The 27057-nt window shown below is 47.2% G+C and overlaps 1 protein-coding gene across 2 annotated transcripts in view; it reads right to left on the bottom strand.

The window, feature by feature from the left end:
- The window catches only part of SLC1A2 (solute carrier family 1 member 2), a 138125-nt gene that overhangs the window by 108381 nt on the left and 2687 nt on the right, over positions 1-27057 (bottom strand). The window contains exon 1 of one of the 2 annotated variants that reach the window (XM_030332764.1): positions 14594-14877. The exons of the other annotated variant lie outside the window; for it this stretch is intronic. The gene's annotated coding sequence lies outside the window, so the exon portion shown is untranslated. Of the gene's footprint in view, positions 1-14593; positions 14878-27057 lie in introns of those variants that run through there. 2 annotated transcript variants of the gene reach the window in all.

Genomic DNA, 27057 nt, shown 5'->3' on the forward strand with positions numbered 1-27057 from the left:
TTTGGGACCCGTAAGTTATCCCCGCACGCCAATCCCACGGTGAGCCAGCCATCTGCTTTCCTGGCTGGGCTCCTTGGATTCTCCTTCACATCTTCTAACGGAACTTCTATAATAAGTTTTTTCTTTTTCAATCTTGTCCCTAGAGGAATTTGTCTCATCGGAATTAGAAGCATTCAGGCAGAGAAGACCCAAAGAAAGGCAAAAAAGCACCTTTAAGAACTGTCTCTGGGCCTTAATTACGTTCCTGGCTGCACGTTTTGCACACGATCTGGCTCTTCTCCCCAAGGAACACCTGAATTCTGAGACCCGTCTTGCCTTCTCTCCCCACCCTTTCGCTGTGTCCGAAGAGGAATGTCTCTTTTAAAGCGTATACATTTTCTAGATACTTTCAGACGTGGATGCCCTCAGACACCGTTGCCACGAAATTCAAGGATGTTTGTGAAAACCAAATCTCAACCCTAAAGCAAAGACGTCCGTGAGATGTGACTTGGATGGCAGTCTCCTGAATCTCCTAATAGATTTCAGGGGATCTGGCTACATTAAGGAAATACTGATACATGACTTAGAGCTCAAGCATTTTATAACACAGCTAACACAGTAAGGGGCTCGCCGCGCTCCGGAAACTGCCCCACGCACTTTCTATGCATTTACCCTCACAACCACCCCTAAGATATTGGGTTCTATTATTAAACCCATTTTATATAGGTGGAAACTAAGGGTCAGAAAGGTTAAGTTGCCTTAAAATTACCCTCAGAGAAGCTTATCCATGACTAACACTCAGTGCTTATTTAAAAAAAATTTTTTTAATGTTTTATTTCTGAGAGAGAGGGAGAGTGGAGGAGGGGCAGAGAGAGAGCGAGACGGAATCTGAAGGAGCGCTGTGCTGCCAGCACAAAACCCGACGTGGGGCTCGAACCTACGAACCGTGAGATCATGACCTGAGCTAAAGTCAGATGCTCAACCAACTGAGCCAACCCAGGTGCCCTGTGGGACATTTTATTTTATTTATTTTTTTTAGAGACAGAGAAGGGCACAAGTGAGTGAGGGGCAGAGAGAGAGAGAGAAGCAGGGCTCATCCGGGCTCGTGTTTTTCCCCGAAGCGGGGCTTGTGCTCATCCAATAAGGAACTCAAACTCACCAACTGAGATCATAACTTGAGCCAAAGTCAGATGCTTAACAACTGAGCCGCCCAGGCGCCCAGTGCTTCTTATTTTTAAATACAAATAAGGGCAGCCATTTATATCCCCGTAATTTCCAAACCGACACTTTCTGATCCTCTCCTCTTTCAGTGGCCTCCCCATTCTCCCACGAAACTGGGATATGAATTTGTTCCTGGTCAACCAATCCCCCCATACGTGGCTGTCTTAATTTGCGGGAAGAATTATCTGAGCAGGAATGGGTGAAATCTTTCTGGGAACGAAAGAAAGTGCCAGTGTAAGCATCCTGCTTCTGGAAAAGTGACTCAGGCACCAGCCTTTTACACAACCTGAAATGCCAGGAGAATAGGGTCTGTGGCCACTGAAAAGGATCCCGGGCAGGCAGCTGGTTCATGCAGGTCTTTTCCCGTGGACGGGACACGGCAAGCACATCCCCCGAGTTCCCGGCACTGGGACCGCTCTTGCTGTTAGTGTCCTATTACCTTGCCCTGGAGGACACTGAGTGTGTTTACTGCTGATGTCCTCAACAAAGACCATTAATGATTCAGCCCTGGATAACTGACAGGAGAGCGTTTGGCTGTCATGGCAACAACAGAAAGCCCTTACTTGTTTAAAAAAAAAAAAAAAAGTGTCCAAAAAATGTGGCTGTTTTTTCAGGAATGTCGAATTCCCGACAGCAACCGTGTCTGTGTGAGAGTGATACGTGAACGGGTGGAGGAAAACATCTTAAAAATGCAGTCTCTAAGTCACTAACTGCCCGCGTATGAAAATCGCGGGGAAAGGGGGCATTTCTTGGCTCCACACTGCACCCTTCTGGAAGGAGGAGGAAGTGACAAAATTACATCACCTCTATACTCCATTTGCTATGTTCGGAAAACTGATTCATATCAAAAATTGCATACGGAAACGTATGGTCCCACACTTTAACTATTTTCCTTTTAACACACGTGTCCCCCAGCTCATCTTCACCACAACTTTATGAGGCCAAGATCATCCCCATTATACAGATGAGGAAACCGAGTCCTTAGAGACCATGGTCAAGGCAAAGCCTGGAAACGGTGCAGGTGGGCTCTATATCCAAGTCAGCCTAACTCCAAAGTCTGTTTGGTCCCTACACACCAATCCTGCGGGAAAGGGAAAAACTGAATCCATGTGGCGAGTGGGATTTACTCAGAATTTATTTCGGGAAACGGGACCTTAAAGACTTTTCGCTATAAAAATTATTTAAAATGTCTTTCAACACTTAGCTAAAGAATAGGAGGGAGACAAGTGAGTTTTCCCCGTTTCCTACTTTTCATCTTTTAGGGAATTATGAGCCAGACACAACAACAAACTCTTTTCCACTTCACTCTGAATAATCTTAGGTTTTTATAGAAGGGTATCATACCATCCGCCCCCTCCACTGTGAACTGTTTGGGCACAGAGCCTGAACCCTTGTTTTTAGAGGCTCAGAAAAATTTGTGGAGGAATCCGTGAAAAAATCAACAGAGGTGCACTTGGGTGGCTCAGTAGGTCAAGGATCCGATTCTCCATTTCAGCTCAGGTCAGGATCTCACGGTTCGTTGAGTTGTAACCCCGAGTCGGGCCCTGTGCTGAGTGTGGAGCCTGCTTGGGATTCTCTCTCTCCCTCTCTCTCTCTGCCCCTCTCCCACTCACTCTCTCTTTCTAAAATAGAAAAAAAATCAAGAGAATGAAACACTTTAAAGCAATATCTCTTTAACTTTGTTTTATATGTTCAAAACTGCCAAGCAAAAATGACTCGTGATGCTTAAACCACTGAGGGAATTAATCCAGTTTTCCGTTCATGCACAGAGGTTGAGCGCCGGCAGGGGAGGGAGGAGCTCTTCTCAGGCCGGGTTCCCACATTGCCTTATTCTTATCCCAAAGCACTGCTGCGGGTTTGGGTCTTGACTGAGCATTTCACCTCTCTGGGTTTCCATTCACTATCTGTAAAATGAGGATTCTTTGAAACAAATATAGAGGTCATAGAGTTTAAAGTTGGGGATTGTGATTTGCCCATTTTAAAGTTGTTTTTTTTTTTATTTATTTTTGAGAGAGCGTGAGCAGAGGAGGGGCAGAGAGAGGGGGTACTGAGGACCCGAAGTGGGCTCTGCGCTGACAGCAGTGAGCCCGATGTGGGGCTCAAACTCATGAACCTTGAGATCATCACACCTGAGCTTGAAGTCAGATGCGCAACAGACTGAGCCACCCAGGTACCCCTGGTTTATACATGTTAAATGGTCAGCATGACATTCAGTAACTGGTTTGGCCGGTTTCGGACATTCATTCACTGGAACACAGATAGCTTTGGCCCGGCCCCAGCGCAGCCTGAGTCAGAAAGCAGCTATATGCCACAGTTAGCCTGATTTAAAACAAAACCAGCACACGTCAGTAGGTAAAGCAGTGAGTTTCAACCCTGTTTGACAACAAGCCACAGAAAGAAATCGTCTTATCCTTCTCATCGTGGTCCAGCACACACACACACACACACACACACACACACACACAGCTGCAGGAAACAGCCCATATACTTTCTGTAAGTTATATGCTCTCTGATAGTTTCTGTTCCCCTTTATTTCATCTTTGTAGCCAGACTTTTTTCTAATAAATTGATTTCTGGACCCACTTCATAGCATGACCTGCAGATGGAGAATCGCTACCCAAGGCTGTGCCAACCAGTTCAGCTACTGAATACGTGAAATGTGACCAGTATGACATAAGAGGTGCCGTAAGTTCAAAATACACAGCAGATTAAAAAAATAATAATACCAAAAATGAAAGGAAAGGACCTCATTAATGATTTCTCATGTTGTTTCCATGTTGAGGCAATCATAGTTGGGATCATTTCAAGTCAATAAAATCTATCGCTGAAACTAATTTCCCCTGTCTCTCTTTTTGTGCTGTGGCTACGAGAACACTTATTCCCTATGAGACTCACGTTGTATTGCCAGTGGATGGCACTGATGTACAGCGGGGACCACCAACGACTGCCCTTGGGTCAAACCCACCCTGCATTCTGTTTCTGTTAATGTTTGCTGACCGCACTGGGTGCTTATACCTGCCAGTCACCATCCAAGGTTATGTAGATGATAGATAGATAGATAGATAGATAGACATAGATGGATATAGATAGATAGGGATAGATAGATCAGTAGATAGATATAGATAGATATAGATAGATAAGGATAGATAGATAAGTAGAGATATAGATAGACAGGGATAGATAGGGATAGATATAGAAGATAGATCTCGCTCTAGATCTAGATCTCGCTCTGCTCTAGCTCGCTCGGCTCGCTCGCCCGCCCGCTGGCTCTCGCTCGCTCCTCCTCGCTCGCTCTCGCTCCCGCTCTCGCTCTCGCTCTCGCTCTCCCTCTCTCGCTATCGCTCTCGCTCGCTCCTCGCTCGCGCTCGCTCTCGCTCGATCCGGCCCGCTCGCTCCGTCGCTCGGTCGCGCTCTCGCTCGCCCGGCTCGCTCGGGCTCTAGCTCGCGCCGCTCGTCGCTCTGCTTCCGTCCCACCTCTCTAGTGCTTCGCTTTCGCTCCCGCTCGATCCCTCGCTCCCGCTCGCGCTCGGTCCGTTCGTCGCTCCGGTCGCTCGCGCTCGCTCGGGCTCGCTCGCTCCGTCCTCCCTCCGCTCTCGCTCTCGCTTCGCTCTCGCTCTCGCTCTCGCTGCTCGCTCCGCTCGGGCCCGCTCCGTCGCTCCCTCGCTCGCGCTCGCTCTCGCTCGTCGTCCTCTCGTCGCTCCGTCGCTCTCGCGCCTCGCTCGCTCGGTGCTCGCGCCGCTCGCTCTCGCTCTCGCTCTCGCTCTCGCTCTCCCCTCTCGCTCGCTCCTCGCGCTCGCTCTCGCTCTCCCGCTCTCGCCGCTCGGTCTCTCGCTCCGTCGCTCGCTCGCGCTCCCGCCCGTCCTCGCTCGCTCGCCGTCGCTCGCGCTCGCTCGGGCTCGCTCGCTCCGTCGCTCCCTCGCTCTCGCTCTCGCTCTCGCCTCGCTCTCGCTCTCATCTCTCTCGCTCAGTCGCCCCTCGCTCCGTCGCCCTCGCTCCGCTCCTCCTCGCTCGCTCGGCTGTCCTCGTCGCTCTCGCGCTCTCGCTCCTCGGGCTCGCGCCGCTCGCTCTCGCTGCTCTCGCTCTCGCTCTCGCTTCTCGCTCTCGCTCTCGCTCTCGCTCGCTCGGGCTCGCTCGGTCCGTCGCTCGCTCGCTCGCTCTGCTCTTTGGCTTGATCTTCCCGGCAATCCCGCAAGCAGTTTTCTTACCACGTTTTACAAATGAGGCAGTGAGGGATTAAGTAACTGACCCAAGGCCCCCCAGCTGGGCAGCATGTAACAGAGCTGAGATTTGAACCTGTGCTAGTCCGACAACAAAGCCTGTGCTATCATTTCTACTCCCTGTGCATCTCTCCCTACCCAAACCATCGCCTTCCCAGCTGGACGTAGCGCTAAATTCCACCTCTGTCTCTGGGAAAACCAACTGGCCCACGTGACCGCCAAGCAGTCCAGGAGGAAACGGGGACAGGTCTGGGGAACAAGGCCTCCTCTCCTCAGGGTATTTAAGGGCCGTAACTGCTCTTCTAGCTTTAGGAAACATCACCTGCCTTCTACCCATCATGCAAATAAATACTGTTAGATGCTGCTCATGGAGTGACCAAAACATAATCACGTTAAGCCTCTCTTCACTTTAATTAGAAATTTGCATTTGAGATGCCCTGATTTTTGTTTTTAATCTTAATACCTTAGGGCTTTGAACCTCAGATTTGATGGTCCCAGATTATCTAAACAGAGTCAACTCTGAAAAGCTTCCTAGGGCTATTGTTATGTGAAAAAGCAAGTAACAAAATAGGTTGCAGAGTGCTACCTTATTTTAGTAAATATATAAAAATCATTTATAATTCTTCTATTTTGTGTGTGTGAGTGTACGTGAGTTGAAGACTATTATCAAGGGGTGTATGGAATTCTTTCGGCTGATGTGTACTTTTAAATTTTTGTGACAATGAAAAGCTATTTCTTGCTAATTTGTTAAGTTTCCTGGTTGAATAAGCCATGCACATTTTCTGGGGGTTTTGGTTTTTGTTGTTGTTGTTGTTGTTTAGGGCACTGCAGAATTCCACGTAGGGAGGCACAGAGAATGGGCAATCATGCAAGTATAGAGGAAATGGGGGATCTTTCAAGGCTGGGTGGGGAAACCCAGGGACAGCTGCCCTCCGTCTTTGAGGAAAAGTGGGGCTGCAGCGCCCCCCCGCGTCCGGGTGGTGGAAGTCACCAGCAGTGGGCCGAGGAAGCCTGCCTCCCTGCTGCTTTGGACCATTCCATCCCGACTATTCTGAATTCCCAGGAACAGAGTATTTGTCTTTTTGAGTTTGTTGTTCCACTTCTGCTTGCCAGACCAGGCACGTCAGAGACTCTGGGCTCCTAAGTGCCACATCTGAGCTGCGAATAAAGGCCGCCAGGGCTCCCCAAGTCTTCTCCCAGTAGCAATGGGGGGGCTTGGAAAGCCATCTGGAAGGGATACCCTGAGTCCTTCACAGTGTCCGTCTAGACTCGGCATCCTCAGGATCTCCCTTTCTGGAAGATTCAGCCACAGTGAGGTACACATGTGTACTTGGAGGGGGACCGTGCATAAATGCAGCATTGACACATTTTGAAGGTTTTATCTATCTTGGGGCTCCGTTTGAGGTGTTCCAGAGGGACAGAAGCACAACTGTGCTTGAATGCTAATATGTCATAAAACGGCTACCTTTTCTTGAGCACCTATTTGTTCCAGCACTGGTCAACTGACAGATGACCTTCATTATCACACTACAGGGTAGATGCTATTATTCCTACTTTATAGCAGGGACAGAGAAGGAACCTCTAGCTCTAAGGCTAGGTCACCCATCCAGTATGCAGCCGGTCCTAGGTCCAAGCGTCTTCAGCTCCTTCGTTCCAGATGTCTCATGCTAAGGTTCTGGTCAGGGCACGAGGACAGCAGGGACCAGAAGACTAAGGTGCATTGCCTCCAGGGCTCCAGGCTGTCAGGCTCCACGTGGCGGCCAGACAGTGGCTGTATCTGACTCGACTGGGAGAAGGCCACCCTTGACACTTCGCAGAGGGCCAGTCCCCGCGAGCATCTGTTAAATCAGTGAATGGCACCACATTTTACTGTGACTTGAGCCAGGGGTCCGTGTGGTATTCCAGGAGGGCCTTGACTTCTGAAGCTGCCTTGTTGAAGACAGAGGCCAGTCTAGCCCCTGCCCTTGCCCCTACCCCCACTGCTACTACAGGGGCCCCTTCCCTGGTCACTGCAATGGCTACATGCACAGCCTACCCTTCCATCCTTCCTGCCGCCCTACTGTCCCGAGCAGAGATGGCAAAAATCACTCCAAAACTGGTATTCGTGGCTAAGCCTTTAACCAAATTAGGATTTGGTAATCAGAAAGAAGCATTCAGATAAAATGTAAATGATGTTTTACAAATTTGAAAAAAAAAAAAAGTCACCAACCGCTTTTCCTCTGAGTTTTAAACATTCCCTTTAATAATTTGTGAAACCCCCCCACCACCAAAAAAAAAAAAACCCCGAAAAGCATTATAAATATGAATAAAACACTCATCTTAAAATGGCATGTGGATATTTAAAAGACATCAACAAGGTTTGTTGTCTAAAATGTTCTTGTTTTAGGGGCACCTGGGTGGCTCAGTTGGTTCAGCGTCTGACTCGTTGTTTCAGCTCAGGTCATGATCTTACAGTTTGTGGGTTCGAGCCCCACGTAGGGCTCTGTGCCTGACAGCACAGGGCCTGCTTGGGATTCTCTCTGCCCCTCTCTCTCTGCCCCTACCCTGCACATGCTCTCTAAATGAATAAACAAACACAAACTTTAAATGTTCTGGTTTTAAGAGAAGGGAGAGAATAGAGACTCCCTTCCATTAACTCGTGTTTCCACACATTTTCTTTTCATCCCCCAGGGCTTCATTCTCATGACAACAGCTAGAAGGGGCCCTTGAGACTCTTTCTAACCATGACCCAGCACTTTCCAGCCCGCTTGGTGGAGCCCTTCCTGCCTCAGCAATTGCAAGCTTACTACTCCCCTTCTGTCACCAGCTCCTGCCCCAGCCAAACCCTGGGATCTGGCTCGTTGGGGGAGGTCAACTCCTTTGACTTGTCTAAGGGCCTCAGGATGTGATCCTTCCTGCCACACACACACACACACACACACACACACACACACCTGCTACAGCGGTGGTGACCCGGACCTGGTCTGCTCACAGCATTGCAGTGAAAGCCTGACGTCCACGCTGGTCCCCCGAACATGCCCGGGGCCAGGTGTGGGGCATCAGAGACACACGAGCTGGGTCAAAGCCTCAGCCGGCTGCTCAGGCACCACGGACAACGGCCTCACTCTGGCCCCCCATGACCTGCGTGCCCTTGGACGGTGCACGTGCAGATTTTACAGCCCGTACCTCCCGGAGCAAAAGGCCACTTTTCAAATATAGGGGAGTGCAAACAGCTAATGTAAGCGTGCTAATTAAAAATAAAATTCCTTCCCTTCCATCCACGGAGCATAAACTTTCTAGCCTGCAGAAAACGGCCGAGCGGCTCAGCTGAAGAAGCCAGCACAGGCAAGGCAGGCCACGCGGCCTTCTCTTCTCCCGGGAGAGGCCGTAACACCCCTGCACCCTCTCTTCCTCTTCATTTGCTGGAAGGCCTCCGTGCCACCGGCCAGGAACAGGACAGAATTCCGGGAAAAATCCCAGCCCATAGATTCTGATCTAGTTAGCAGAACCGACCAGGGCCCAACGGCCCTGGGCTTGGACCGGCACAGTACAGAGTCCTGTTCCGAATGCACAGTTAGGCCGCCAGGCATGACATGGAAGATGAGCAAAGGTGATGCCCAGGTAGGCAAAGTCTCTGTGATCGATGGAGGACGGAGTGCAGAGCTTGTCACATCTTGAGCCAAATACCTCTCTCGTTGGTAGGTATGGAGGGTGCGCTGCCCACGAGGACCGTGCTGTCCCCGAGAACCCGGGGGCCTCGTGTGGAAGCACACGCTGTGGCCTACGGTTACTAAAAGGCCCCCAGAGACCCTGGAGACCCAGGAGGACGTGAGCTCCGGCACACGCTGCAGCTGTGCCTTCCACCATGATTCACCATGACTTCTGGAACACTCCATAGTGAACACTTCTGAGCTGTCCTGGGGCGGGGAGGGCGACAGAGATCGAAGGACAACACCCAGTATACTGTGGGCAGGAGCGGGGTGGTTTTCCAGAAGCGAGTGGCGGTTAGCCTGGAGGAGGACTGGAGGAGGAGGCTCTTTCTCTGAGTTCAGACCTCAAGCCGGCACCAGGGATGAGTTCATCTCTTAGGAGGCCTCCTGTCAAATGTTTAGGATTCTTTTCCTCTTAAGCACTGAGAATAGTGATTTTTATGGTTATCTTTTTTTCACATCATCATTCCCTCTCGTTGTTCCCTTATCTTGGATAAAGTCTGTACGTCCACAACCCCCTTGAATGTGAGAGGTTCTGGGGAATTAAGGACAGAGAAACTAAGGGAAGTTCGGCTTTCCCCACCTCACCTCTGCACCAAGACCTCGGAGTGAGCAGCACAGTGTCAAGGGGCAACAGTCCCAGGGGCCCCAGAACAGCCAGCATATGGGGACCAGAGGTCCAAGGTACAGCGAAGAACACAGGTACAATAGGCAACAGGCCTTCTAAAGCTCACATAGGGAGCAGGAAAAAGAATGAGATAATGATAGATTTCTCATCCAGAAGCCAATGGCAGAGCAAGGCCTAAAACCCAGGTCTCTCAACCCTCTTTGACTGTGGGCTTCAACATAATGAGGGGGCTGAGCCAAATGTTCTGGAATGTTCTGAGTCCATGATGACCACAAGGAGAAACAATTATCTTTCACATGACATTAAAGCCCATTCGGCATTCATTTCCAGCGCAATTTCACATGCACTGACCACTGTCACTTTTGAAGGGGATGGAACAAAAAAACAAAAACGAAAACAAAAAACAAAAAACAAAACGCAGACACCTGGCCAAGGAAACAGGGCACAGACTTGGAGCGCTACCATACTGAGTAGTCCAAAGGACATTAAGCCTACGGTGACTACACGTTGCATGAAGTAAAACCTGCTCAAAGATATCTGGGGTCCACAGTTTGTCGGGTAATAAAAAGCAATGCCACCTCCGGACTCTAAGAGGTGATGCGAGTTATCTAATCTTAAGAGAGCTAAATAAAGGCAAAGTCTTACCCTAAGCGGCAGGAGGCTTAGCCTCCGACTCAGCTCCACAGGGCTGGGAAACACGTGAGATGAGAACAGAGTGTGTCGCATTTTAGAGAGGGCTCCTTCAGAGCCTCGTGAACTGGAAGGAAGGACCCCACGCCAGCCCTGCAGAGCCTGCCCCTGCCCGGGTCACCATCCAGTTAGAGGAGAGACTTTGTGAGCATTTATTTGCAGCCTGCAAATTGCTCACAAAATAAAAATTTTCAACTACAATCCGTTCCTACCAGCCTGGAAAGAGCAACCCCATCCACGTTGACCTTCAGCATGTCCTCAGTACTCCCCTCTCTTCCTCCCCTGCTCCCCGAATCTCTGTCCTCCCCACATAGTCCCCCTTCGTCCCTAAGGAAGCCGAGAGTTGGCCTTTAACAGACACTGAGCCCCCTGTGGACTTCTAAGACGGGAAACCAGAGCAAGCACTTTTAATTACTTGGACCCAACACCTTGACCTTGAGCTTGACGTATTCAGTGATGAAACCAAACTGGATGATTCTCCCTGTTTGATTGTTACACACGTGTCACCTCCATAAAGCTTGGGTACAAGATCCAGATGAGCACAACTGGAGGTCAGGGGGTGGCTGGGGTGAGGGGCAGAACTGGATCTCGAGACAAGAAGGTTAAGGATGTGGGAGGCAAACCTTGTGTGATGATGCCTGCACTCTAGAAGATGCCTTTTCCAGTTGTACACAGCTTGTCGGACCACCTATTTGTACTCAAAACAGAGCGGATATTCGGCTCCTTCAAGGTGCAGCGAAAAGACAAGGCAAAAAAGAAGAAGCCAGCCCCAGTAACATCGGGAGCCACTTTTTTTTTTTTTTTTTTTTTTTTTTTTTTTTTTTTTTTTTTTTTTTACAAAAAGCACTTGTTAGAGGAAAGCTAGCCCCTTAGGAACGCAGCGTGAACTCTGCACAGTAACAGATAAAGAAACCGTGAGAATGTTCCACAAAAGCTCTGATGTGGAATGTAACAGAGAAAACATACATATAAATAGCCAAGACACGGGGCTTCTGGGTGGCTCAGTCGGTTAAGCGTCCTACTCTGGCTCAGGTCATGATCTCACGGTGGGTGAGTTCGAGCCCCACGTCAGGCTCTGTGCTGACGGCTGAGCCTGGATCCTGCTTCGGATTCTGTGTCTCCCTCTCTCTCTGCCCCTCGCCCGCTTATATTCCGTCTCTCTCTTTCTCTCAAAAATAAATAAATATTTAAAAAAAAAAAAAAAGCCAAGACAGGAAAAAAAAAATGTTTAACCAAGTGCAAAGAAAAGACGTTTCTTAGTCTAAAGAAATGGTGTTTGCTCAGGAATGTTTCAGGTGTTTGCCAGGAATTAAAGTTAACCTCAGAGCCATTCTATATTACAACTACAATAATAGACACTGCAGTGAAGTCAACTCAAAAAGACAACTGCATTTGGTCGTTCAAATCTCCTGTCCCCACCAGACACTGCACAGATGGGAAACAGGTGTCCAAACGATAAACATATGTACCGTTTGACCCAGTGATTCAACTTCTAGGAACCTACCCTAAGGAAATGATGAAACGGGTTTGCATAGGGGTATACACAAAGACGTTCATAATAATGAAAAATCGGAAACAACCTAAGTATCTGACAAGTGGAGACTGCTTCTAAAAGTTATAATACATCCACAAAATGGAAACTACTGCGATTAAATAAGTGTATCGATTTACTTATTAACAGAGGTTCACAACCCATTGTCGAGTCAAAAATTAGTTTATAAGACAATCTGTAGGTTATGCTTCCATTTTTAGTAAAAATGTATTGATAAGTAAATATGCATTTAGTCTGAAATGAAATACACCAATGGCAAAGATATTTATCGCTGGCTAGTGGGAGAATAGGTGTTATAGTTTGGGGTATTTTAATCTCGTCTGTGTCTAACCAGTATGGACTTCACGCATCACGAATACCTCAGTTACGGATAAACTCTCTACCTTTACAGAACAGTGCCTTCATAGGGCTTACTGCTGCCACGATATCACACAGGTGCATCCCTGAAAAGCCAGAGTCCCATGAAAATTTAGCAGAGATAACATTAAAAAAAAAAAAGACCCCAAAACACAGAAGTCTTTCTAAAAGACTTGATTTCCCTTAAAAATAATCATATAGAAATCTTACGGCACTCAGCTGCATATGATTTTTTTATGTTTTACTTATTTATGTCTCAGCCCCAACCCTCGACTTCTGGGGAGAGAGAGGAGCTGGACAGAGTTAACAACCAATGGGTAGCGATTTAATCAGCTGTATGTAGGGAAACCTCTACAGAAACCCCTAAATGATGCTTTGGGAGCTTCTGGGTTGGTGAGCACATCCAAGGGCTGGGAGGGTGGTGCACCCAGAGAGGGTACCAGGTCCCTCCCCCAGTACCTTGCCCCGATGCACCTCTTCCGTCTTCTGCTGAGCGGTATCTTTATAATAAACTGGGAAGCGTAAGTAAAGTGTTCCCCTGAGTTCTTCGAGTCATCCCAGCACATTATCAAACCTGAGGCGGGGGTTGTGCAAACCCCCCGGATGTTCAGCCAATCAGGGAGAAGCGCAACACGGGCTTCCAACCGGTACTGAGGTGGGCGCAGTTTGGTGGGACCGAGCCCTTAGCTTATGGGAGTGACGCCAACTCCAGGTAGATGGTGTCAGAATGGAATGGCATCGTAGGGCACCCGGCTGGTGTCGGAGAGTTGGAGGCACGCTGGAAAAGTCACCATGCGTTTCGAGTCAGCAGTGTTGTGAGTTCAAGGGTTAAAAGCACATAGGAGAAAAGTCTTCAAACCTACGCTAGTGCAAATACACCGCTCAGAAGATCAAAGACGGCCAGGACCCACTTTCTAATCTTATCACCAGGGGCCTCTGGGAGAACGAATTAGCAAACATACCTGCAGGTATGCGCTGAGTGTTAGCAATCCAATGTGCAAAGCCAGGAGAATGACGGATAGACTCCGCTAAGTTCAACAGTACGGTAATGCCATTCCAAGGACAGTCACCACTACAGGAGGTCTGCCACGTCCCAGACACCAGCCAGACTGCTTCACACACATCCCGCCTCAATCTTTTCCCAACCCCGTCGAGTGGGTGGTATTGTGCCTATGTAATGGAGAAACAAACCGAGTCTCGGAGAAAGTTAATGAATTTCCCTGAAGTGACGCTGCTCACAGGTGGTGGAACGGGAAATTTTGCTTGGGTCTTTCTGAGTGTAAAACACACCCCTTAACCACTGGGCAACACTGGCTGCCGGAAGCCGTTTTATGCAAAGCGTCTCGTTACTGGAACATTCTGGTGCCCTGCAAGAGATCAGATAGCCCCAAGGTTATCGTCTTGGGCTTGCACACGTGTGGCTTCCCTGCAGGACCGGCCCCGCACTTTCCAAGGGTCTGGTGCAAACTGAAAACACAAGGTCTCTTGTTACTAAGAATTTCAAGATGGTGACCGCAGAGCCTTAAACCAAAGACGGGCCCTTCTGAGCTCAGGCCCTGGCTACCACCTGTCACATGCCCGTGAAGCTGGCGGCTTCTCTGTGTTTCTTTGTCCATACCCAATCTAAGATTCTCTTGAAGGAGGAATCAGAAATCATTACAGGAAAGAACCCGCCCAGTGAGTTTTTTACCGCTTTCATATATGTACTCAACACATACCCTGGGACTCCATGACATGGAAACTCAAAGGTTAATTTAAAATGCCCTGTGACCAGTCACTAAAGTCACAGCTGGGTGGAACTGTGATTTTCCTGCTCCTTGACACCACGGGGACGCCTTCATCTCACTGGCCGGCCGCAACAGCTTAGCTCAAAGGCGAAGAGGGAGGTCCTCTTTAGACAAACATATGGACAGAAGTCCCTGACTCCTCTCCGGTCTCCTCCGGAGGGAGTGTGCCCTGTACCAAACACACAGCATTTTCACACACATCTTGACTTTGTTGCCTGCTTCCAACTGGGCTGGGACACAAGCTAGACCTCTGGGGCGGCTGGTTAGTCCTTTTGAGAAGAGAGATGACTATGTTCATACTTCTATTCTTGAGTTCCTCATGTTGGGGCCTCTCCAACCCTTTCAAAATGTACCCTTCAATCTCTCCAGTGTCTTTTTCTCCCTCTTTAAGGGCTTCTCCTTTTCCCCATGGTTGCCCCTGTGTCACCTTAAAAAGTCAGTCAACAACCCAGACAAAACCAGTTTGGACATACCCGAGCTCTGGAACCAGCAAATGTTTTTCAATCGGCGCTGATGACTCTCACGGAGAAGCCAGGCGGTTGATGATGGGGACAAGGACCCAGGACCAGGATGGTAAATGGCGACTGCTGTCAACTCACTCTCAACCTCAGCCCGTGGTGTCAGGGATAGCCCTGAGTGCCAGGGAGCTCTGGTCCCCTCAGTGACTTAACAACTCCAGGTCGCTTGAAATGTAAATAACCAAAGCAATAGGGTTTCCCTTCTTGAAAACCAAGGCAACAGCTGGTGTTGGCCTGGGAAAGAGGCAACTGGCCCTCTGGCTCTTGCTTCAGAGCCGAGGAGGAAAATTACCGTTGCCCTGCAGCGAGCCTACACGGGGCTCCACAGTGCTCCCTCCTGGAAAAACCGGATGGGTCCTTCTGATGGCTGAACAATTACGTGCAGATTGTGTGGGATCTGGAGTTTACTTTCCCAGAAACCCACTGAGCGTCTTCAGAGGGAAAGAGAAAGCAAATAAAGTAAAACCATGAGCCGTGTATGCTTGGTTCTCCCAATGAACAGTGACTTCCATGCCTGAGGAAGCCACTTTCAACTCAAATACAGCAGTTTGAAGGCCCTGGCTCTGCATTCAGCAGGAATCCAGCATTTGCCATAAGGACGATGAGGGTGGTTTCAGCTACAGGGTGAAGGCTCAGGAAGGCAGTTTCACAAACTGGCCCTTCACTCAACCTCAGAATTCTCACTGATAAGAAAAGAAGATTCTGGGCAGGGTTGTTATCCTCTTATCCCACTGGGGCACAACAAATACCCCTCAGGATGTCCCGCCACCAGACAACTCCAGAGAAGAATTTCACTTTAGAAAACAGAGACACAACAAACGTTTTTATTTAGATGGCCAGAAAACACACGTACCGACTATAGGATTTTTTATTTCTTCACTCATGGCTCTTTTTTCCAACCACAATAGGAAGCCAGAGTGGAGAACTCTATTGGGAATGATTAAATACACTCAGAAGCTCTTCAAAAGTTAAAAAGCCTCAGCTTAACAATAATGGTGTCAGCTTCTGGATTTCTCTTTTTCTAAATCAGTTTTATGAGCGGTTTGAACTCTTGAGCCTTGGATTTTACTCACTGATGCAATTTAAACATCATCTTGGACTTAAGAAATCCTTCTCTGTGTATCTAAATATCAAACTCATGGTAACTTCTTATTTTCCTTCACAAGGAACAAGGAAAGGAACAGAAAGACATCATAGGACAGGACGCAGGTGGTCTTGGGAAAGATGGAGGGAAGGCTCAAAAGTCTCATCTGATTAAACTTCAATGCATTCTAAAATAACAGCCGTAGGGGCGCCTGGATGGCTCAGTCAGTTAAGCGTCCGACTTCACTTCAGGTCACTCACGGTTCGTGAGTTCGAGCCCCCATCAGGCTCTGTGCTGACAGTTCAGAGCCTGGAACCTGCTTCGGATTCTGTGTTTCCCTCCCTCTGCCCCCCCCCCACTCGTGCTCTGTCTCTCTCTCTCCTTCAAAAATAAATAAACATTTAAAAAAAATTTAAACTAACAGCCGCTATAGGGATTTGTCATCTTCCCCAGACAATAGCACAGGAACATGACTGACTGTGATAAATACATTGGTGGCTTCACAAGATGAGCTGTTGCCCAGCTAGTTATTCTTGTAAACTGCCTGGACGCTATCAACCCTTAGCGGTCAAAAGTCGGGTTATTGACTGCTGGGCAGGGTAGTGCAACTGACCACCAGAACCTTAAGAAAGGACGTGTCCCAAGAAGCAAAAGGACACGTTTTCTCCACTATGGCCCTGAAGCCCCTTAAAGCCATCCCCCTCTGCCTTCTGTAAGCTAGACAACTCAATTACACTAAATGCATTGTGATAATGATAATAAGTTGGGGCACAAAGAAATTAATATAGCCCTGATCCCCAGAGAGACACCAGGACGGGAGCAGACAGACAAGAAAGCACTCAGCGCACCCCATTATCACGAACTGTCGGAAGAGAGGTCTGAACAAAGTGTAATGGGAACAAACTCCCTGGAAGAGACACAGTTCAAATGTCACTTCTTCTGAGAGGCCTTCCCTGCCTCCCGAGGCTGGACCTGGAGGATGAGCATTCAATCAACAGGTGCTTACTGAGTGCGTGGTGCCAGGGTCTAGGGGGTGCAGTGATGGACCAGCCGCCAGAGCGCTTACATTCCGGTGTGGGGGGTAGATACGGACAAAAGGGTAAATAAATAAAATACTGAAAAACTGTAACTGACGCCATGGAGGAAGCAAACGCAGAGGATGAGGTGGGGCCACGACAGGGGGACCTAGTTTTTGGAGTGATGAGGGCAGACCCCTCTGGGAAATGGCATACGAACCAAGAACGGAAGGCTCTAGGATAAGAGGGTGCGGGCCAACTGAAGCGTGGCAGCGGGTGGAGGGCCGGAGGTGGTCCGGACGGAAGGAATGCGCTCTAAGGTGGTGGGCAAGACCACGGGGTATTTGAGGAACTGAAAGTTAGGAGGTTATGGAGCTTCTAGTGGGGCCATGATGGTAGTCTGAGCTGATGTGAGGGCCCTGGCAATGGAGAGAAAAGGCCAGACTTGAGGTACATTTTGGAGATGGAACTGAGAAAGCTTGTAGGGTGGGGCTGATGGAAGAGAGGGAAAAAAACAGGGCTAATACCTATACTGCTCGCTTCAAATGGCCAAATGGATGGTAGTGCCATTAACTGAGATGGGAGAAAGTGGGTGGGCCAAGGGAGAGGTCTACATGAAGAAATATCAAGAGTTCTATTGTTCCCACGGTAATTTGGAGATGTCTGTGCATCGCACAAAGGGTGATGTCAATTTGATGGCAGGATATGCGAATCTGGAGCTTGGAGGAAAGGTCCGAGCTAGAAATATACATTTTAGAGGGTGTCTGGTGGCTCAGTGGGTTAGGTGTCTGACTTTGGCTCAGGTCACGATCTCACGGTTCGTGAGTTTGAGCCCCACAGCTGGCTCTCTGCTGTCAGCGCAAAGCCCACTTCGGATCCTCTGTCCCCTATCTCTCTGCCACTCTCTTCCAAAAATAAATAAACTATATATATACACACATTTTAAAGTTTTCAATGTATATGTGGTGTGAAAGTACCCAAGAAGTTATCCAAAGAGAATGCAGAGCTGAGGAAATGGAGATCAAGAATGAATCCAAGGAAATTTCACCAGCTACCCGAGAGTACAAATGAACAGTTGGAGGGAAAGAGAAAAATCCCAGCTAGGGAGACTTAGAAAGGATTCCAGAAGTTAAATCTTAAAAAATAATGCCAATGACTACTAAAATCTATCCAACTCTAGCTGGCTGCCCCATCTGCCTGTCACTCCATGGATCACCAGGGTGGAAGGCACAGAGCTCGCAGTCTAAGCAGGTGACCTTTTCCTCCCTCTCCATCCTGAGGTGTCCTTCCCTATACTGTGGGCTGTGGGATCGGTCAAACAGGAATATTCTGGCCAAGCACTCACAGAGCGACCTTCCCCTCCCACGTAGGAACCTCCAGAGCAAGCAATGAACTACGCTCTGGCTCTAATTCTTTTTTTTTTTTTTTAATTTTTGTTAACTTTTATTTATTTTTGAGACAGAGAGAGACAGAGCATGAATGGGGGAGGGTCAGAGAGAGAGGGAGACACAGAATCTGAAACAGGCTCCAGGCTCTGAGCTGTCAGCCCAGAGCCCGACGCGGGGCTCGAACTCACGAACCGCGAGATCGTGACCTGAGCCGAAGTCAGATGCCCAACTGACTGAGCCACCCAGGTGCCCCCTCTAATTCTTTTCTTCATCAGCTTCTACAAAGGGCACCCAAGACATCACCATCACTAATCAAACTTCTCTCTTAGCATATGAACATGCTCACATTGCACCCATCCTAAAAAAGCCAAGATGTAATCTCCTCAGAACCTAATTTCCTATTCCCATCCTCCCCTTGATTGCCACTCTTGAAAAAAAATCACATGCCTTTTCCCTCCATCCATTCTCAACCCATGCCAACATGGCAACAGGAGCCACCACGTTGCTGACTCTGGCACAGGTCAGTGATGGCCTTGAAACTAATTAATTCAATGACACTTTTCAGTACTTAACGTTATTTTACCTCTCTATAGCATGTAGCACTGTCTCCCATTCCAAGACACCTGCTCTCTCCTGACTCCCCTCCCTATTTCTTAGCACCCTGTGAATTGCCCCCCACCCCTGCTCATCTATAGACATTAGAGCATCCCAGGATTCTTCCCCGGCACCACCCCCTCATTTTTCTTTCTAGCTTCATGACCTGTCTGAGTGAGCTCATTTATTTCTGTGATCATAAATGCCACTAAATCGAGGCCCCCCAGACTCTCCTGTATCTGACTGCTCTGTGAGCATTCCCCACCTGATGTCCACCAAAAAGTTCTAAACCACTATGATGAACCCAATTGATTACCTTCTCCTTCAAACTTGCCATCTCTCTCCTGAATTCCTTTTCTGCACTCTCTTCCACCTCTATTTGATTAAGCCAGAAACCCAAGAGACTCCCTTCTGCTCACCCACTATAGATGCTTGGTCACTGAGTCCTTCTAACCATCTTGGAACCTGGTAATGCGAATGCATCCCTGGACCTTCATTTGGGCCGTTATCTCCCACGTGAATCACTGCTGTCACCTGAATCATAACTGGTCTCAGTGTCCCTGCCTCATCCTCTCCTCCAATTCATATCCACCTATATGGACATACGATAGACTATGATCAGATAAATATAACACATGTACATACACTTACAAGTGTCAAGTGAAAATCAAGTTGTACAACCGTCTGTATAGGATGGTAAAATTTGCATCTTAACAATAGGATGTTTACATGGGCACAGAAAAATGTCTCAGGGCACCAGGGAGGCCACTAAGTGTCTGACCTTGGCTCAGGTCATCTCACGGTTCGTGAGTTCGAGCCCTGTGTTGGACTCTGTGCTGACAGCTTAGACCTGGAGCCTGCTTTGGATTCTGTGTCTCCCTCTCTCTCTGCCCCGGCCCCACTCGTTCATTCTCTCTCTCTGTCTCTCTCTCTCAAAAATAAACATTAAAAAAAAAAAAGAAAAGAAAACTATCTCGAAGGTCAGACCAAAAAATAAGTAATTCTAGAGAACAGGGTTGAGGTAGGAGGCATTCTCTTACTTCTTCATTTTATGCCATTCTGTAATATTTAAAATTTGGGGGTTTTTTGGTTTCTGTTTTTTAATAATGCCACTTTGTGCTGTTGCCGCTGTTACTGTTATGGGGCTAAGAGTCACTGATCCAGAGGACAAAAAGTTAAAAATTTTTGTTAAAAATAATTCCTTTGACAGAAATTATTCATGTAATTTCTGAACATCCCTTTATTTAGCTGGTAAATTCTTTGTAAAAAATGGATTTTCTCAATGTTGACTGAATACAGTGTTGTATTTACCCAAATACTGGAAACATGTACAGTATCTGTTTTCCATAGTAAATAATGTAAACAAGTAAAAAGAAAGAAAGGCAATTTTCAATGTTGGCTTGCTTTATCATCTATTGCCCTGCAATTGAGCCATTTGGATTAAGTTGTCATGCTAATAAAAACTCAAACATTGATAATCAATGTCCTAGTCTCAGAAAGCAGAGTCAACTAATGTGAGAGAAGAAGGGGAAATGTCCATAGATGTGCAACCTCCGAGGCCTTAGATTATGTATGAAAGTTCTCTTTCATCTCTGAACATATCTTAATATTTGCCAAGGGAACGGAGCTGAGACATATCAACCTAAAAGCACCTTTGGCTGCAGACTGACAGAATGCACGAGTTCCTGAATCAATAGAACAAAGCAGTGGATATTCCAGAAAGGGGTTGTCCAGCTCACTGGCCACCTTTTCCCAAGGTAAGGACTCCACGGGCAACACACTAGTGGGAGTACAGAAAAAGCTGCTGTCGACCCTGGGATTACCAACAATAGCTATACTCTGGTTCCCTGTATATTTATCTATTGCTCTTTCTGGCCCCTTCCACTAACTAGAGGTGATAACCCTTTCCTAGGCAATTTCAGATAACCATCCTCCCGTTGCACCAGATACTTCTGGAAGGTCTGGACTGAAGAGAAGGTCTTTGGTCGTCCGTCTTTGGCGACCGTGTGGGTCACGGCTAAAACTAAGTAAAAGGATGCCTGCTAACTCTGCCCATCGTGCCCATTAGACTCCATCTTCTCCCTGCCCTTTCCCCCAACCACCTACTCTTTTAAGATATCGTATTTTATTACAGACAATGGCTTTGTGGAGGCCTGGACATTCAGATGGAAGGCAACTGTACCCATTATTTGATTCTCTCGCGAATGTTCGAATTTGGAGTCAATAATGGATGCTGTGGTGTGCCACTGAGACTCCCACGCTCCCACCTTCAGAACTCTTAAGATTTCTTCCCCTACCTGCTGGCAGTGTCGATATTGACACCAGCTATAGCGCCCTCTAGAGCCTTGCCCTGTACTCACCCAGGGCCACACTACCCACTGCCCAGCCGCTGGTTGACGCAGGGGTAGAAAGGCCACACCTCTTTCCTCAATTCAGGATCATTCAGAAGAAATGAGCTTCCTGTGGGATGGGCTGAGCCCTTTGATGTGACCGTTTCAATTTCTCCCTCTGCCCACACCTTGCTTCCTTCCCTCTTCCACGGGGATTTATGCTGACAGCTCCCCTCAATAAACTTTATGAACACAAGTCTCCACCTCGGAGTGCCCTCCCAGGACGGACCAACCAGCAACAATGCCTCAAACCCAATGTATCAATGTCCTGAAAGAACGCAAATTTGAATCTTCTCAGACTAATAGACAAACTTCTACAAATGATCAGTTCTTCATCTGAAATGTCAGCAATTAATCATGATCAAAAAATCGATGATCCCTTCAGAGCTTCTATTCTATGATGATTTTATTAATGTCTGCTGATTGATGACGCTGAATCCCAGAGAAACACCAGGGAAACAGATTCGGTCTATAATTCCATTACTCCCTACTCTATTCTTATACATTCGTACAAAATTTATTTTTTCTAGACCATATGTTGCATCTAAATATAAAAAACAATAGATGAACGTCCCGAGTGCCTGAAATGAGTGTTGTCAGCTGACATCCATCCATTTGATCTCTAGCCGAGTTTATCTGCTTGTGTTTTGTTCATGTTGACTTCTATCCACTTTCCTAACAAAGCTGGTTATCAGATCCCAACCATCCTTTTAAGTAAAGACTGAGATAAAAACAAAAATACAATTTGGTCTGCAGCAGTTGGCTTTGTCTGATACCTAATAGAAAAAGAATGCTTTTCTTGTTTTATCTGTCTTCTTTTACTTTATCTCCCTTTGTACATTGCAACTGCTTCTTCTATTTGAGATTCTTTGGCTTAATGTCTACAGGCCGGGGTCTGGCCATTGTTCTCAGTTGCCTAAACTTATTCCCACTTTTTTTTTAAATGGAGGCATTTTCCTTAATGTTGCATCTCCATTCAAAGATAAGTTAACTTCTCTGTAATCATTGCCATCCTTCTTGTGCATTGTCTCTTAAATGCTTTATCATCTCCTTTTGCAAGGACACTCGGCTATCCTGTTCCCTTTGACCAAAATGATTGGAGACACTCACTAGAGCTGAAACAAACAAAGAGAAGGTCTGTGAAATTTTAAGGAAATGTGAATTAACTGCAAATGTGGATACTTTGAAACAGAGTTGAATGAGATGGGAAAAAAAGGCACCCGATAACAGCATAAAACCAAAATTTTTCAAAGCTTCAATTTCTCTCTCCGTAAAATGAGCCTAACATTCCATAGTAATCTTCCAAGGATTTAATGAAATCATATATGTATAGTCACCCAGACTTGGAATAAATTGAAATGAATAGTCCTATTTATATTTGTTTACGGTGATATCTATGAACACTGTTGATTTATGATGATTGTCTCACAAATACTAAATGATATACTTGGTGGAGATATATTTCTTTAATCAAAAAAGAATGGAATGCTGTAGGAATTGGGAGTCCCTAAGCACCAGGGGCTTCCAAAGGGAATCAAAAGACCAGTCATTTACTGCCACCTATGGAGTGATCAGCAAACTGTGCTTAAATACACAGCAACGTGACCTCTGAAAAAATTTGCCCTCAATTTTAAAGGCATCTCTACAAAGCATAAGAGACTCTTAAAAACTGAGAACGAAATGAGGGTTGATGGGGGGTGGGAGGGAGGGGAGGGTGGGTGATGGGTATTGAGGAGGGCACCTTTTGGGATGAGCACTGGGTGTTGTATGGAAACCAATGTGACAATAAATTTCATCTATTGAAAAAAATAATAATAAAAAAATTAAAAAATTATGGAAAAAAAAGGGCATCTCTAGTCATCACTGTTCGCGTATGTTGCAAAAAACAAAAACAAACAAAAAACAAACAAACAAAAAAACCACCCAACAACAACATCAGCCCTGCTCCTAAAAGGGTAGGGCTCGTAGCTCATTCAGGAAAGTGGCTAAGTGAAGTCACAACCCTGAATGGCTACACTTGAAATCACACAGGGAAGGATAAATCCCAGAGCTGTAAAATGCTCAGCTACATTTGCCACTAAGAAGTGCACGCCCAAGGCTCAGCATTCTAAGGGATGGGACCCATGTGGTCATGCCCTGGGCCGTTGCAGAGCACCGCATCTGGATAAGACTGTGTTACTGGTGTCCCGACAATGAATAATTACAAAAGAATTCATCATTAAGAATAACCCAGAGCAACGAACGGGAAAGGAAATAACAAGAAGGTAGTGGTGAAAGGGCTAACAAGAAAGAGTCGCTGGAATTACCTTTCATGTCATAGAAATGGGGTTTTGAAGAATTCTCCCAATCCACAACCACTAGAGTGGCACTCCATAAGAGGACAGAACCCAAGCTCTCATTCTCTCCAAGAGGGCCTTAGAGAGGTGAGGGGTCAAGAGGTAACATGAGTGAGTCGTCTCGGAAAAGACTGTGCCCAAGCTGAAAGGCACATGCCCTATCTCGAGGGACAGCCACTTGGCCCCAGCTGACCCCAGCCCTTTGGGACTAAGCCGTGTAGTCTGGTGGTTAGGGTGAGGGTGCAGAGCCAGGCTGCCTGGGTTTACAGCCTGGCTTTGCCACTCACTAACTGTGAAACCTTGGGTAAGTTGCTGAATCTTTCTACGCCTCCATTTCCATACCTGTCAAACGGGGATAATAATAGTCCTTGTGCATCACATTGTTGGCAGGATTAAATAAATTAATACATATAAAGTGCTTAAACCAATGCAGAGCTATCATCGCTCAATAAGTGGGTATCAAGACAAAAGGACAGATCCTTTGCCATCAGCTTTCCCAATGTTTGAGAGAAGCCAGAATCGCAATTCCTTTTTTTTTTTTTTAATTTTTTTTTTCAACGTTTATTTATTTTTGGGACAGAGAGAGACAGAGCATGAATGGGGGAGGGGCAGAGAGAGAGGGAGACACAGAATCGGAAACAGGCTCCAGGCTCTGAGCCATCAGCCCAGAGCCCGACGCGGGGCTCGAACTCCCGGACCGCGAGATCGTGACCTGGCTGAAGTCGGACGCTTAACCGACTGCGCCACCCAGGCGCCCCGCAATTCCTTTTTTAGGTGAAATATGTCTAAGTAGGAGCAAATAACTGTAAGAGTTTCAAAATCCTGTGTAAGCCAAAACATACATGTCTGTGGGCCATGTACGGTCCACAGGCATCCAGTGCCTCACGTCTGGTGATGTGGGAAGAGCCATGCTTGGGAGGCAGACAGGTCTCAGACTGACTTCTAACTCTGCCACCAGCCCCGTGATCCTGAAAACACAGTGCCTGGGAGCCGGGGGTGGCAGGGGCACACGAGAGAAAGTCCCGTGGCCAGATTATGAAGAGCGAGTGACAGATGGCATTCCTGACCAAATGTAACAGGAGAAAGTACTCTCGGTGATTTAAATGAAGCCTCTAATGTAAGGGAGGGGGCGGAGGGGAGCCCATCTCCCTCCTTGTCCCCAGGGACTTCATTCAAGGTCTTTAACATGTACCATCACGTATCCTAGAGGGAGCCAGGATTGACACAGACCAAGTCCTGCCACCAAAATGGAGTCCATTCCCTTCATTCCATTTTTAAAGGACAACCCTTGCTCCATGAGTCCGCAATCCAAAGTAGCTACCAAGACTGCCCACGTCACCAGAGGGCGGTGCAGCAGACAGCCGTCATATCTGCTCACCTACGTGGAAAATTAAATACATACATCAATGAAAGATACGTAAATAAATATCACACCGTTAAAGAAAACAACAATCACCGTTTTGCGGGCGGGGGGGGGGGGAAGCAAAGCACTTAGAAACCGAGTTATTCTTTTCTAAAGTTTAAGGATCTTCCCTTGTCTCCAGCCCATTGTCTTTCCTGCCATCGTCTAGAAGCCAACCAGACAGATTTATAACAAGATGCTAGTCCTTTTCTACTCTACTGACAAATATGTGGCCCATCTGCCTCCAATCAATGATGGGCACGTGGGGACAGAGCAATGAGGTATTTTTAAACACTCCTTTAATGAATTCATCCAAGGACCAAGCACTTGAGGCGCGGAGGGGTGAGGGGTGAGGGGCGGGCAGAGGGAGGAGAGGGCAAGCACAGGCTCTGGTAAATAAAGAGATTTGTCATAATCTGGATTCTAAAACCCTTGCTATGGAGCATCCTGCGTGCCCCCAACAAGCCGTTAAGAGCATGAAGAGAAGCTCGCAAGCAAGGTGATATATGGCATTTGTCAGATGTTTTCAGACGTCAAGGACAAGTTCTTACATGCAAGGAAAACTAAAATTTTATCTTGAGAGTGACGTTCCTGCCTACTGTTGCTAGAAGATTTTAAATGACTGGCGTCTCATTCGATTAAAACAATCATAGCAGGCAATTGAAATGAAGAGTAGATTCAGTTCCTTAGGACAAGCCAGTCCCATGGGGGAGAAAAATCAGCATGGAAAGCAATTTAGTTTGCCTTCACGTGGGGGAAAACCGGACATCTGGGCATTGGTGACACAGTCCTAGAGGAGGGTGGGGAGGGGGGATTTTCATTGAAATCAACCTGTGTTGAGCTTCGAACAGCGAAAAGGCTTTGCAATCCTGCATCTTTAGGATTTATGGCACAATGACCCAGAAATTTCACACTTGGCTGTTAAATATCGCTTGTTCCTGCAACCGAAGCTCTCTCTCTTAAGGACTTTTCCTTGTCTGACAATTTCCTTAAATTTGAAGTGAAAAGAGACAGTGCCGAATCGTGTTGCGTAAGAGAGCAAAAGGGGCTATTGATACCGATGGACAGACCTGTCTTTTGGTTTTTAACATCCTGGCTCTTTTACTTCATTTGGTGGAAATCCAGCTTCATTCGGATTTAGAAATTGTTTCTTGTGAGAACTGAGCTTCCAATCACTCACAAGAGGCCGTCTTAGTGAACACGAAATGGCTTTTTCGTAATTCCACTAGTATCTATTTTACCCAAGGAGGCTGTTTTTATATTCTTCAAATGAAAAATGACAGTGGCAGCAAAGCCCAAGGCGTGCAATATGCACCCCCTCTGGCCCCCAAACCTCCGTGCGCGCCACTTGCCTTCCAATAAGTCCACTCGTGGGTTCTTCCTCCGACTGACCTCAAACTCAGTCCCGAGGGGAGGAGGGAGAAGGCAATCGTTATGTTTTGCTTTTGTTTTGCTTGAAATAATAAATCCAGAGGTCTCCCTTGCCAGGGTTTTCCTGCTGTCAGCAGTTCTGTTTCGTTTGCTTTCTCAGTCAAACTGAAACCCAAGGCCTTGTGGTTGACTTTTGCCCCGACCCCTTGGCTCCTGGGAACTGATCAGAAGACAGATCGCTGTGGGTTCCTGACAGACATGGAGACTTAGCGGTCTTTCACCCCCCAAACATCTCTCTAAAACGTCCACCTCTACAGCAGCGAGGCACTCCAATATAACTCAGACCATAATTGACTAGCCTGTCTGCCACCAACTACTTATAATCTCTTTCCAATTTGGGTCAAAGACCTAAAACCGTAATTCTAGCCATGTCCGGGGAGCCAGAGAAAAAGAGCGCTCAACTATCAAATTAGATGCCGCTTTGCAAGAAAATACTTCTCCGGGCCTGGGAACTACCAAAGAGTCCACTGTTGACTTCTATGGCAACTGGATACTAATAATCCCCATTCCAAATAATTAGAAGCCTCAAATAACCAAAGCGTCTTGGGTATGTTTTGCAAAGGCAAAGACCAAGTGCAGAGGCTGATAATAAGAATATTCCAAAAGGCAAATCTGCAGGGTGTGTATGCCAAAGGATTGAGAGAAAGCGGGTGATCTTCTGAGCTAGACATGCCTAGTATACTCTCTGATGATAACTGACATTTCCAGATGATAACCCCAAAGTTTTGCCAAGTCCTGGAATCTTCCTGGAAAGATGACTTTACATTCTACGCCATCT

The sequence above is a fragment of the Lynx canadensis genome, chromosome D1 (genome assembly GCF_007474595.2).
Source record: "Lynx canadensis isolate LIC74 chromosome D1, mLynCan4.pri.v2, whole genome shotgun sequence".
NCBI lineage: Eukaryota > Metazoa > Chordata > Mammalia > Carnivora > Felidae > Lynx > Lynx canadensis.